A 12,423-nucleotide genomic window follows, 5' to 3' on the forward strand; every position below is an offset into this window, starting at 1 on the left:
ATCAAACCAAACATGCAAACTGATCAAAATTGTCATATCAATCAACATCAATATCATTTGTCCTTGTCACTATTATCATGGGTCTTATATAGGGTGTGGTATACTCAAAACTAGACTATGTCCTATCTTAGATAGGGTACCGCATTCCCTGGAACCAGACAATAAGCTCATTCTTGTTTTTCACTTTTGACAATGACAATCAGATTGTTTGTTTGATTTGGTCAAATTTGTGAGTCTTATCTTTTTATTGATTTATCTTTGGCTTTGATCATGTTCCTATGTTGCTCGATGATGTCACTGTGTGATTTAGAGTGACTGGGATGGTTCATGGTCCCTTTCCTTGTTTTCTATTTGTGGAATGTTTGTCACAAACTGGGGCAACTATATCATTGGGTGTCTGTAATAATTACGTTCACTTTGTGAATGCCGCACATACCTCAACCCTTGATGTATGCACCCTAGGATGCTTCACTTATTCCTTGTGTGCGATGTGTCTGCCTTTTGCAAAAGGGGTTGCGTTTTAGCTTTGGCCTTCAATGCCATGATGCTCTGCATCCACTTTGCTACATTAAATAAAGGTTCTCACCTACTTCTGTGCATTGGCGAAAGCAAGTTTTTCTTCATCTCTAATTGTCCTATGTATAAATTCTTCTTACTAACATTTCTTCTGTCAATTTCAGTAGTCAGTTCAGTCTAGTTCTCTAATCTCCAACACACATAAGCTGCATCCTGCATTCATTGATTTGTACATTTGCATTATACACAACATTTTATCCATTTCATTTTATAAATGCATCAAAAACACATAAAAATATATTCATACATGTTCCACAATGGTACATAAATAGTGCATAAGCCATAACACATTGCATCCCATCATATAGTTGCCTATCATATCATATATCAAAATAATATCAAAGTACACAATTGGACTGTCTGTCCCAAGTATGGCCCACAGGATGAATACATAATGTCAAACTACATATGTCTCTGTCGTAAGGAGCACGTGCCTCTGTTACTGGGTGCTCTCTCTATCCTCCTCATCCTTGCCATGTCTCAAGGATGATGTCCCTCCTACCCCAGGTCCTAGCTGTGGTGGTCTCCTAGGTCCACTCACCCCCATGCTACTCACTGACCTCCAAGAGCCTGGCTTGCTCTCTGTCCTCGATCGTGCCCAATATAATGCTGCTCTCTGCTCTATTGGAACTACACTCTCATATAGTGTCCTCCAATGGTGTATCTCCTCTCCGGTCTCTACCAACATCTATGCCATCTCACATGCACTGGCATCCCTAATTGACCCAATATACTCGGTAACTCTTTGCTTTGCTTGTTGTGCCTGTGCTATTGTTGTATCTCAAGTCGCTATAAGTTTGGCTATCTCTGCTCTAAACTGATCCTACTCTGTCCTCAAGATAGCATTCTGTCTCTCTAATGTGGCAATGTGATTATGCTGACTCGCTATGGTGGCCCTACATATCTCCATCTCCTCTATGCTAGCTGTTTCCGGCTCTATGGGTATATCCTACAATGCCTCCTGATCGGCTGGATCTGGCTCATCCTCATCATCCCCTCCATCCTCATCATCCCCTCTATCCTCATCTCTATCCTTGTCATCCCCCTCATCCTCATCATCTCCCTCATCCTCATCTATGTCCTCATCATGTCCCTCCTCCTCTCCAGCAAGTGGGAAGTCCTCCTGTCTCCTAAGTACTAGAATATCGGGATCTGTCAATGGCATAGGTCATCATCGTGCAAACCATCACTCATACTCCTTTGTTGTCCGAGTGTCCACCACATCTGATCTCCAATCCCACTATCTCTACTATAGCTGTGTGAAGTCGTCATATGCTATGTGTGGCTGAATTATCCTTCCCCACTGACTCATCTCTCTGTGCGATCAAGCAAAGTGTGCAGTCCCTCTAGGTACATCCTATCTCTCTCCAAACTATCATCTAACTCTCTCTGGTAGGTACATCTCAATCACTCTCTGGTAGTTCACTAATCGCCCAATCAGGTATCTCTCTTGTCTATAATATGGTAGCTCCTGACTATCATCTGACCATCCAAGGCAATCCTGATATGGCCTCCATGTGAACTCTCTCAATCTATCTAGCTCATGTCACCAATACAATATGTATCCGAATGGACCCTGTCTCAATGTACTCCCATAACAGTACACATATGGTCGGTGTGGTACTACCTATCTCTCTGCAATTGGTCAATATATGGCTATGTGCTCAAATGCCCATACCTATAACAGTGTGACCCCATAGCTCAAAGTCTGAACCCCTGATATGCTATCTGATGCAACTGAAAATACAACATGGCAAGCACACATGGTCCCCATGCATATACAGTCCCCTCGGTCGCCATCTACTCTAGCACTCTTCCCCATCCAATAGGGAATCCATGTCCTCGTCTATCCCCTGCTAATAGGCATTCTATAACCATGGCTATCACCACATATCACTGATCATACTCTGTTGCCATGGTCTCCCAATGGATCTCCCTCTCTACGATATCCAGATCGTCTGCGTCACACTCAAATAATCTACACAAAGCATCTCTCCCTATCACTAGGTCATATTCTATCATCTCCCCATGAATCAGAATGTGGAGGATATGCCACACATCCTATAGTGTCACCGTTGCCTCTCCCGTCAGTAGATGGAATGAGGAAGTCTTTGAATGCCATTGCTCTGCCAATGCAGTGAGCAGTCCTGTGTTTTCCCTAATCTTAGGCATGAATGTAATATAGTATAATCCAGGTCCTACTAATGTATCTCTATATGTGCTTCTGAGTCTATGTCACAACATGAAGCAATCGAGTCGGTTCTCCTGTGTAATCAATGGATGCTGTTGACTCTGCATCACAATTGGGGCACAAATTTGTTAGTTTTAGGGTTTTCTCCTAAGGGCTGCATTTCCTTGTTTCATGCACAAATTAGGGTGTTTCTTATCTATTTTGACCTATCCTACCCTTATCCCCCTTTTTGGGATCATCCGCGTGCTATTTTTGGTCAAATTAGGGTCCTAAGTGCATAATTGCACCTGTGTACCCTGTTCTGCACTTGTGCAGCATCAAGCTACGTCTGTGTACCCTACACAGGCATAGAACATCCTCACAAAAGCATAGAATGTGCCCACATAGGTGCAAAAGTCCCTTTTTCCATTCCCCGTGGGCCCCGGAATGTCCCGCAAGCAAGCAGAATTCATGAAATTGACAATATGGGTTTTTTAGATACATACAGCTGCTCCCACATCATCCGGTCATTTATAGGTGTGTACATGTTCCCTGAGGTGATCTACCATTGGAATGTTCACCATCTCTATGCAAGGGTCCTTTTTCAGAGCAACAAATCCTCCACCTTGGCTAGTGCAAATGAGCTCTTTTCCTTCTCTTTGTCTCATTTATAGATCTTTACCAGTGCCTAGATGGACGTGCATGCTCTCCATCTTATGTTGGTCATGGTCTTTTGCATCTTTTATTTCTTTTAATTTGTGCATCTGACCTTCAATTCTTGATCCGTTTGATTCTATCATTTTCTATCAATCTTATCGATCAATTGGCCTCTTTTCTAGATGTTTCCGGCCAATTCCTCGAGGGGGCATGCATATGTCATCATTATTGTGTAGGGCATTTTCATTATTGTTTTTTGAAACAACACTTAAAATCACATTGTCTCGTAGATGTCTAAAAATGGTCCACGCTTGCGGAGTCATACTTTAACATTTGCGCATTGCCTTATTTTAGGGTTTTTTGCATCACATTAACATTTCTTCTATGTTGTGCACTTGGTCTTTATCATTTGCGAGCATCAAGTCCTTCTTTTGCATTCTTCATTTGTCTCACTTTCAAATTTGGTCTTGTCAATAACAATCTTCAGTAATGGTTTTTGGTCAATCTTATCCTATCACATCAATGTGCGTGCTCATTTGTCATATTTTGGACATCGTCAATTTGATTTCATTTTGGACATCGTCAATCCTATTTGATGATAGAATTAGGGTTTTTTCCTCTTGTCAATCTTGGCATTTTGTGATCGATTTGTCATCGATCGTTGTTCTTTTCAATCTTGTCATTTTACGATCGATTCGTCATCGATCCTCGTCCTTGACAATCTCGTCAATTTTGCGATCGATTTGTCATCAATTGTTGTCCTTTTCAATCGTGTCAATTTGGATCAATTAGTCATTGTTCCTCATCAATTGGCGCCTATCAATTTGGTCTCTTTATCAATCTTGGTCAATTTGTCAACCAACCTCAATCATTTATCAACACTGGTCCTTTGTGAGGTCAGAATCATGATCAAAATCAACCCTACATCAATTATCTTTTTTCAAGACCTAATTGTCGTCCTTGCATTTCTAATTCATCTTCTAGGATTTTATGATTTATTCATTTAATCTTGTTTGTCATTTTCCCTCTAGGTTAAATAATTTATTTATTTATCCTAAGTCTTCTTGTCACAATTAAATATTTATTTAATTAGCTAATTAATTCCTCCTCCTTTTGTGAATTAATTAATGAATGAAAAATTAATAATTAATTTACCTAATTTTCATCAATTTCTAATTTCCTAATTTCCAATTCATCATTTCTAAACCTAATTTCCTATTTCTCCTATTTTTCTAATATTTCCCCTAATTTCATGGGAATGACATTTCAAGGGAATGACATTTCAATCTTGTCATAATTTGTCATAATTTGTCAATCAATAAATCTTGCATGTAAATTTGTCATAATTTGTCAATCAATCAATCTTGCATAGAAAGTGTCAATTTTGTCATAATTTGTCATATTTGTCATCCTTGATTTGAAATTTCCTTTCAAATCTCTTCATGCTAATCTTGTCATCTCTCCAATTTGTCTATAAATTGGATGAATTTCTTCAATCAAAGGATCAATTAATCACATTATCGAACTAATCATATTTTCAGATCAATCAATCACGCTTCTAGTATCCTTACGCTACTATTTCATCTTGCTTTCATGCTATGTCTTTGCATTTGTAGGTGAGATCCACAAACAAAGCAATTTGAAGGAGAAAGAAGGACAATGGAGAAGTATGGAGGAGACATTCACATTTGTAATGGTTTGCATTTGATTTGAATGTCTTCTTTTCATATCTCTATTGAATGTTTTTAGGATTGTTATCATTGCAATTTAGTTTTTGTGATTGAGCTAGTCTAATGTTTATATTGCTTTTGATGATTTCCAAATTCCTATCATACACATGTAACTTGCAAGAATAATTTTTTAGAGGGTTTGAGGAGTTGACTCTTTTATAGGTGTAAATAGATATCCAAATGTGAAGCAGTTTACATTTGTGAGACTGAGGGTTTGAAGATTTGAGTAGAAAAGAGAAGATTGATAAATAAATTAAGCATTTATTGTTACACAATGAAGGGAATAGATATGAGAGAGTCCATATTTTGGACTGATAAGAAAGGACCAATTTTTGTGGACACTAGAAACAAATAATAGAGATAAGAAAAAAGCATGTATGAATGATGAGATAGAAGAAACAATGAAAGGGACTTGAGTTTTGATTAAGAGAGATTAATTATGTTGGAAATGAGGATGAGAAGATCGATGAAAAAAATAAGATTGTAGATATGAAAGAGATGGTGCAAAATGGGATGAAGTATCTCACGAATAGAGTGTCCATATTGACTGAGCTAATAAAAAATAAGAATAGAATTTCAGAGTTAAACTTAGAAGAAACTAGAGAAGGGATTGAGAGTTATCTTAAGAGGGGACAACATCAAGTGTTGCAGATCTAAGCAGTGCAGTGGAGAGCGATAATGACATCATACTTATTCATAGGTTTGAAGATAAAGGTGTGATTGAAGAAGTTCCTAAAGAAGTTAAAGGTATATAAGATATAGTACTTTTTGTGACAAGCCAAGAAGATACTCAAGATGTGGAAGCTAAGATGATGCACTTCGAGGGCCCCTTATTTGATGAGAAGATTAATGAATTTGAGGATGTCATCTTGAAAGTGGAGATTAGAGAATCAATATTTTATTGGAAGGTGAACTTGAGAAGAAGGAAGATATGGCGGTAAAAGATGAACATTTTGGTTTTGCTAAAGCTAACCAAGAAGAAGTTGAAAATAATGACTTGTTGATTTGTATTAAAGCAGTTGACAGAGAAAGTGATAAATTGATTCTAGGTGGGACAAAGGTTGCCACAAAAGGTGTGGTTGAATCAAATCTTATTGATTTCCTTCATGTGAATGACATTAAAAAGGTAGAGGACATAATTGCAATAGTTGATGACTTTGTTGAAGTCAAATTTGAGAAGCTTTATGAGGAGGTAAACTTTTATAAATTTTTCTAATAAAGAAGTTGAGATGGATTTTTGTGTTGAAGTCACTCAAAAGGAGGAGAATCAAATGATAAGGTGGAATACAAATGTTGCATACTTGTATGTGGAAGTTGTGCAAGGTTGTGCAGGTGAAACATGGTTGATGTGGTCAGTTTGTGGTAGTTTGATATCCACAAAAGATACTAGGAAGAGTAGAGAGGATATTTTGTGGAGGAGGTTGATTGATGGTGGGTTGGACCTCACAAAGGAAATTGTAGATGTCTACAATTAATTAAATTAAAAAATTTAATTAATTTATTCTTTCTACATAGTTAATCAGCTTAATTGTGTTATCCTTCATTCTTCTCATAATTAAATTAAATTAAATTTAATTAATCATGTCACTATAGTCTAATAATTGAATTATTAAATAAATTGATTATTCTCTATTCTTCTAAAGTCCTCAAATTAATTAATTCTTCCAAATTCTATTTAGTTAATTAATTCAAATTAATTAACTAAATCATGTAATTCCTACACATCACTTTCCTCTAATCCTCACTTAGTCTAATTAATTCTTCTAGAAGCCCACTTAACATTATTTCCTAATTTTAAATTCCTCTAGTCATTCTCTCTCCTCTTGTCAAATCCTCCTAACTTTCCCACTTGTCTTTTAATTCCATATTTATTTTCCTAATCACACTCTCTAATAATTTTCTAGTGACCAATCCTCATGATTAGCCACAAAGTCAATCAATTGCCATAAATGGCTTGTCCCCTCTCAACCCCCAACCTTAAATGCAACAACTTTGGTCTTTTCAAGGATTTAAAAATATATCATTCTCCCATGAACTCTTATCTTCCCAAGGAAATTTTATTTCCTTTCCCCATGCATCTCATTATTTGGGAATTTTTAATTCCCTTGTCCTCTCCCAAGGAATTTTTAATTTTATTTGGTCTTCCCCATGTACATTCTACAGTGTGGAGAAAATAAATGCCTTGGTCTCTTGGTCTCCACACCATGTCCCCACCTTATTTCAATCTCCACTCTTGATGTACTTTCAATCTCAATTGTCCATTCATCCCCCTTCAAATCTATAAATTGGGGTCTCCTCCCCTTCATTTCACATCTCATATTCAAGTAATCATGTGCTACCACTTTAGCTTTTGAATCCATCCCTTGAACATCCATATTATAGCCAGATAGAAATCAAATCCATAGTTATCCTATATCCATTTGTATCCATTCATCCATCCATACCCACACTAGTATTGTGCATTGGAGATCAACCACAATCCATCAAAAGAGTACATCCAATTAAGTGGAGCAATTGGGCACATTCCACTTAATCATTTGATCAATTTGAAGGAGAAGGTGAAATAAAGAAGGTATAATGGTTTGAGTTTTATATGTTTTGATGTTGTATTTGATTTATAACCATTGTGCTAACCTTGTCACTTTTAACACTCTTCATTTTGGCAATCCTAGTGGGATCCACATCCCTAAATACTAATAAAAATTTATTTTTTTGTGATTTTTAGCTCCCAAGTCTCAGTTCCATGTCTGCGTCTGAAAATCAACACCTGTACCTGGGTGTTACAACGTATCCATCGTGGTTCAATGCATGCATTTTAAATTTAAATTTTTCTGATCACCATTTTGTGCAGGACTCTTTCAATGTCTCTTCTCTGCTTTGACGCCTCCACCCAATGTCTTTAGACACTCATTTTTAGAGCTCTCTTTTAATTTTTGTAATTTAAAAAATAACCAAAATAGTTAAAAATTATTTTAAAAAGAACAAAAACAATCTTAGATTGGGATTTGCTTTCTATTTTCACAATTTAGTTAATTTTCTACATAGTTTACTGAGGTTTTCAGGTCCTTTTGGTGCATCAACGTTTGCATAGACAGTCAACCATCTATGCACTAATTCAACGTCTGTGTTGAGGCAGAAAACATCGCTTAATTTTTGAATTTCAAATTTAAAAATTTTAAATTCCAATTAATTGTTTAGCATTTAATTTTCTTACTTTGATGTTTGTGCAAATGCTTAATGTCTACACATAGGATCAACATATGTGCTTTAGCTAGTTTCGAATTCAAATTTTAAAATTTTTAAGTTCAGTTATTATCCTGTTTCTATTTTGGTAGGTTGTTTGCAAGCTATTTCAGTGTTTGTGCAGGCACTTTGGCATTTACGCCCATGGTTCAATGTTGGTGTTGTAACCTTAGTCATTTCATGTTACTGATTTCAATCTTAGTTTTTGTAGGTTTCTCTGCTAGTCCAAGACCAAAATCTGAGACTACTAACTATTTTCTATAGCACCTCTTGTCAAAGATGAATTTTGCTCACTAGCTTAGTTTACCTTTTCTTTTGTATCTTAGTGTACAAATCCTTTACATGTGGGATTAAAATTAACAAGTGTCTTTCATATCTTGTGTGATTGCACACATGTTTAGGTGGACCCACCATTGTGCTTGAGTATCCTCTCCTCTCGCCTTCCAGGATCTTGGGTGTAAGAGAAAGAGAAATCAACAACACCCACTTTTTTTATTTTGTAGAGAGGGGTATTCCTAATTGGGAATTTCATCACCCCACAAGGGTACTCCAAATTGGGACACATCAGGGATATCAACTCTCCCAGCATGATCTCAAGTGGTTTTTCCGAGTCACTATATAAATAAGTTGGTCAGATGGTTGAGGTGCTGAGTGAATTTGAAGTATGCGAGGGCCCTCCCTGCATAGATAAGATCAGTTAGAGCCTTAAGTGGGTTTCTTAAAGAATCTATCATTGGATTGGTGATCCCTCAAAAATTACACTAAGAACCATTTTTAGTAGCCAAAATCCTACATTTGATAGTGTAGGGGATACAAATCCTACCCTGAAGTTACCTCTCATGTACCCGCTTAGGATGAGAAAGGAAGTCCCCATATCATGGATCCTTATATATTTGGGGTAAGAGAATCTAGTATGCTTGAGAAGTGAGTGCACTATAAGGGGGAGCTATTTCTACCATAGTCTCTATCTATCAGCCTGAGTGAGGTATCACTTATGCGAGAGGCCTATCAAGTGGTTTCCACTTTCTAGCCTTAGGTTGTATGTTTGAAAAGCATGTTTTCATTTATGCAAAACCTATAAAATCTATTTGGCTAATCTAGGCCCCCATCACTTTCACACTCAATTGTTGAAGCATTACACTTGGTCAATGTGTATACTTTGCTTGATGTATTGTTGCCAAGAGTAGTTGATAATCACCAACCTCCAAACATTTTCCAAACATTTTCCCAAACATTTAATAACTTTCCAAAACAAATTTACATGTCCAAATCATTTTCCAATACACCAAATCCCTTCATGCCCACATCAACCAAACATCCCAAAAGGTCAATCCACTGTCAAGTCAAGAAGAAGAAGCCTAGTTCGAAGAAAACCCTCAAGTGTAACAATTTCCTATATATTAATTGCAAACTCTTGTTGAAACATATAACCTTCTTACATTTCTTTTGTGATTACCTTTGTGGTCACAACAATGAGTTTGATGAGGAGACTCTAATGGAAGGTGATTTCCAATAGAGGTCAGGCCTTTCACAATCTATTAATAGGGGCAGTCGTAATAACTTGTCTTATTTTCCTTCCCAACCAATCACCTATTGAGTCATCCTAGGGATACCTTTCCCTATAACAACACTTCTTTTCCATAATCAATTTCCTTTCCTTCCACACTCACCATTTAATCATCTTATAAGGACTTAGAACAATCAAATCTAATCAGTCCTTATCCTTAATCAATCAATCATTATAATCCCAATCAATCAGTCAATAAAATCAACCTCATCCAAAGGTTCACATCATTGTGCAGTTAAATATAGACCTTATCTTAAATCAATCATCGTTTGGCTTGGTTCTTGGGGAAGAATCTCCCCCACGTACCCTTTCCTAATCACTTGGGTTGATCAAAACCCTAATAATCTTGCCCTATTTTTCTTGGGAACACAAGTCTATCCCATGTAAGGGAAGGCCTAATCAATTGATCCCAATTATAATGTCTAAATTATACTTAGTGTAGTTGTCACCTCGTTTGTGGTTCACATTGATCCCACATCTTTTAAGGTGCCAACCTCAACCTAGTCAATGGATCGTATCCAAATCAATTATAGTCCAAATAAAATCAACATCAAAATTTGCTAAGTCCACTCATAACCTTCTTTCCCCTAAAATCTCACATCAACCTTCACTTCCAAGGTCACCTATCCATGGTCTTGACTAGCGCTCAAAAGTTGAAAATGGTAGTTGAAGACTTTGGAATGCTTGATACTAGTATCCTCTACAATCAAGATACACCACATCAAGAAGAAAAACTTGTTGATCAACCCGACCTCTCTCCACATGTCCAAACATTCATAAACAACTCTTATTGGCAAGACATGATGGAAAGATTCATGAAACATGATGCAAATAGGCTTGTAGCCGAGCTCATCACCCAAGGGGCATGCTTGCCCCCTTACTTTGATAGAACCATCCTTGAGAGGCCAACATGAGGTGACATTGTGAACAATTCCATTCTCAATCCTCTTCTCCATCTTCAACCCACAACATCTGCACCTACAACTTCTATTCCTACGACCACATTCCCTCAACTCCCCTTTCCTCACATTTCCAATCCACCAGGTTCATCAGTCCCCCATCACAACATGGATAATTACATCAAAATGAGCTTACCTACTGTTACCATGGTTCAAGGATCACAAGATCCGAACACTTCACAACCTCATTATTCTTCATATCAATACATTGGTGGTGGTGGCATCTCCTCCTCATCCTATCAAATCCCAACAAATCATGACCTTCCTAATGTCGAAAATCAACAACCTGATATCCTAAAAGAGATTCAAGACATGAAAGACCTCATCAAAAATATGAAGGAAGGGAGAAATAAAAGACCTTATTCTTTCCAAGAAATATTCCCATGTCCTTATAACCCATCCATCTCTATCACCCCATACCTACTTGGTTTTGAGATTCCCAAGTTCAAAAAGTACAAAGGAGAGGGTGATCCTAGATATCATGTTTATGAATTCTATGTCTTATGCGAAGAGGTCTCCTATAGTGACATCTATCTTAGGATGCTTTTCCCAAAAAATCTTATAGATCAAGCCCTCGCTTGGTTCTCCACTCTGCCTCAGGGTTCTATCACATCATTCCACAACTTGGTCAAAAAAATTATGCATCATTATGCCTATAATATTGAGAATGTTGCTTCTATGATAGACCTATGCAACACAAAGCAGAGGCCTGGAGAAACCTTCACCAATTTCCTTCAAAGATGGCAATATCTCATTAAAATATTCCCTTTGAAAATACCAGACCCAAATCAAATTGAATTATTTCAACGCAACTTGATACCAGAATTGTCCAAACCATTGACTTGTCAGTTCTTCAACTCCTTTGTGGAAATTTCCAAGAAGGGTATAGCTTTAGAGCATGTACTCCTAGAGGATGGAACTCTAAACCTTATCAAAAATCAACTCAAAATTCATCCTCTTATAATGGAAAGCACAAATTCTTGTCCAAAAACAAAAATGTTGTCAACCATAGAGTCAATGATTCCAAATGTGTTCAAACGGTTGCTGCACCATCTAAACCCAACACCAACAATTTCTTCAACACTCACAATCAATCCAACTCATCCAATCAATCAAAACCCCACAATACTACATCCATCCAAGGTCGTCCCCCTTGTTCCATCAATCAACGTGAGTACACCCCACTATGTGAACCCATTGGAGTCATTTTTTAGAAGCTTATCAAGGATGGCATTACTTTCTTCCTGATGACACACCCTTTTGATCCTAATCAACCTAAGCCCCAATGGTATAATGAGAACAAATAATGTGACTACCATCGCATCAATGGTCATGACACATGTAAGTGTATGAAACTTAGAACTATATTCAAGACCTTATTGATAAGGGTGATATTGAGGTTGACACTACAAAACTTGGTAACTGCAATGATAAGATTAAGATGTATTAGAACCCGTTTCCCAAAAATGGTAAGGACAAGGCTTGATCATCCAATAATGTCAGTTATGACTACACTAATTA

This window comes from Cryptomeria japonica, chromosome 3, assembly GCF_030272615.1.
Source record: "Cryptomeria japonica chromosome 3, Sugi_1.0, whole genome shotgun sequence".
Classification (NCBI taxonomy): Eukaryota; Viridiplantae; Streptophyta; class Pinopsida; order Cupressales; family Cupressaceae; genus Cryptomeria; species Cryptomeria japonica.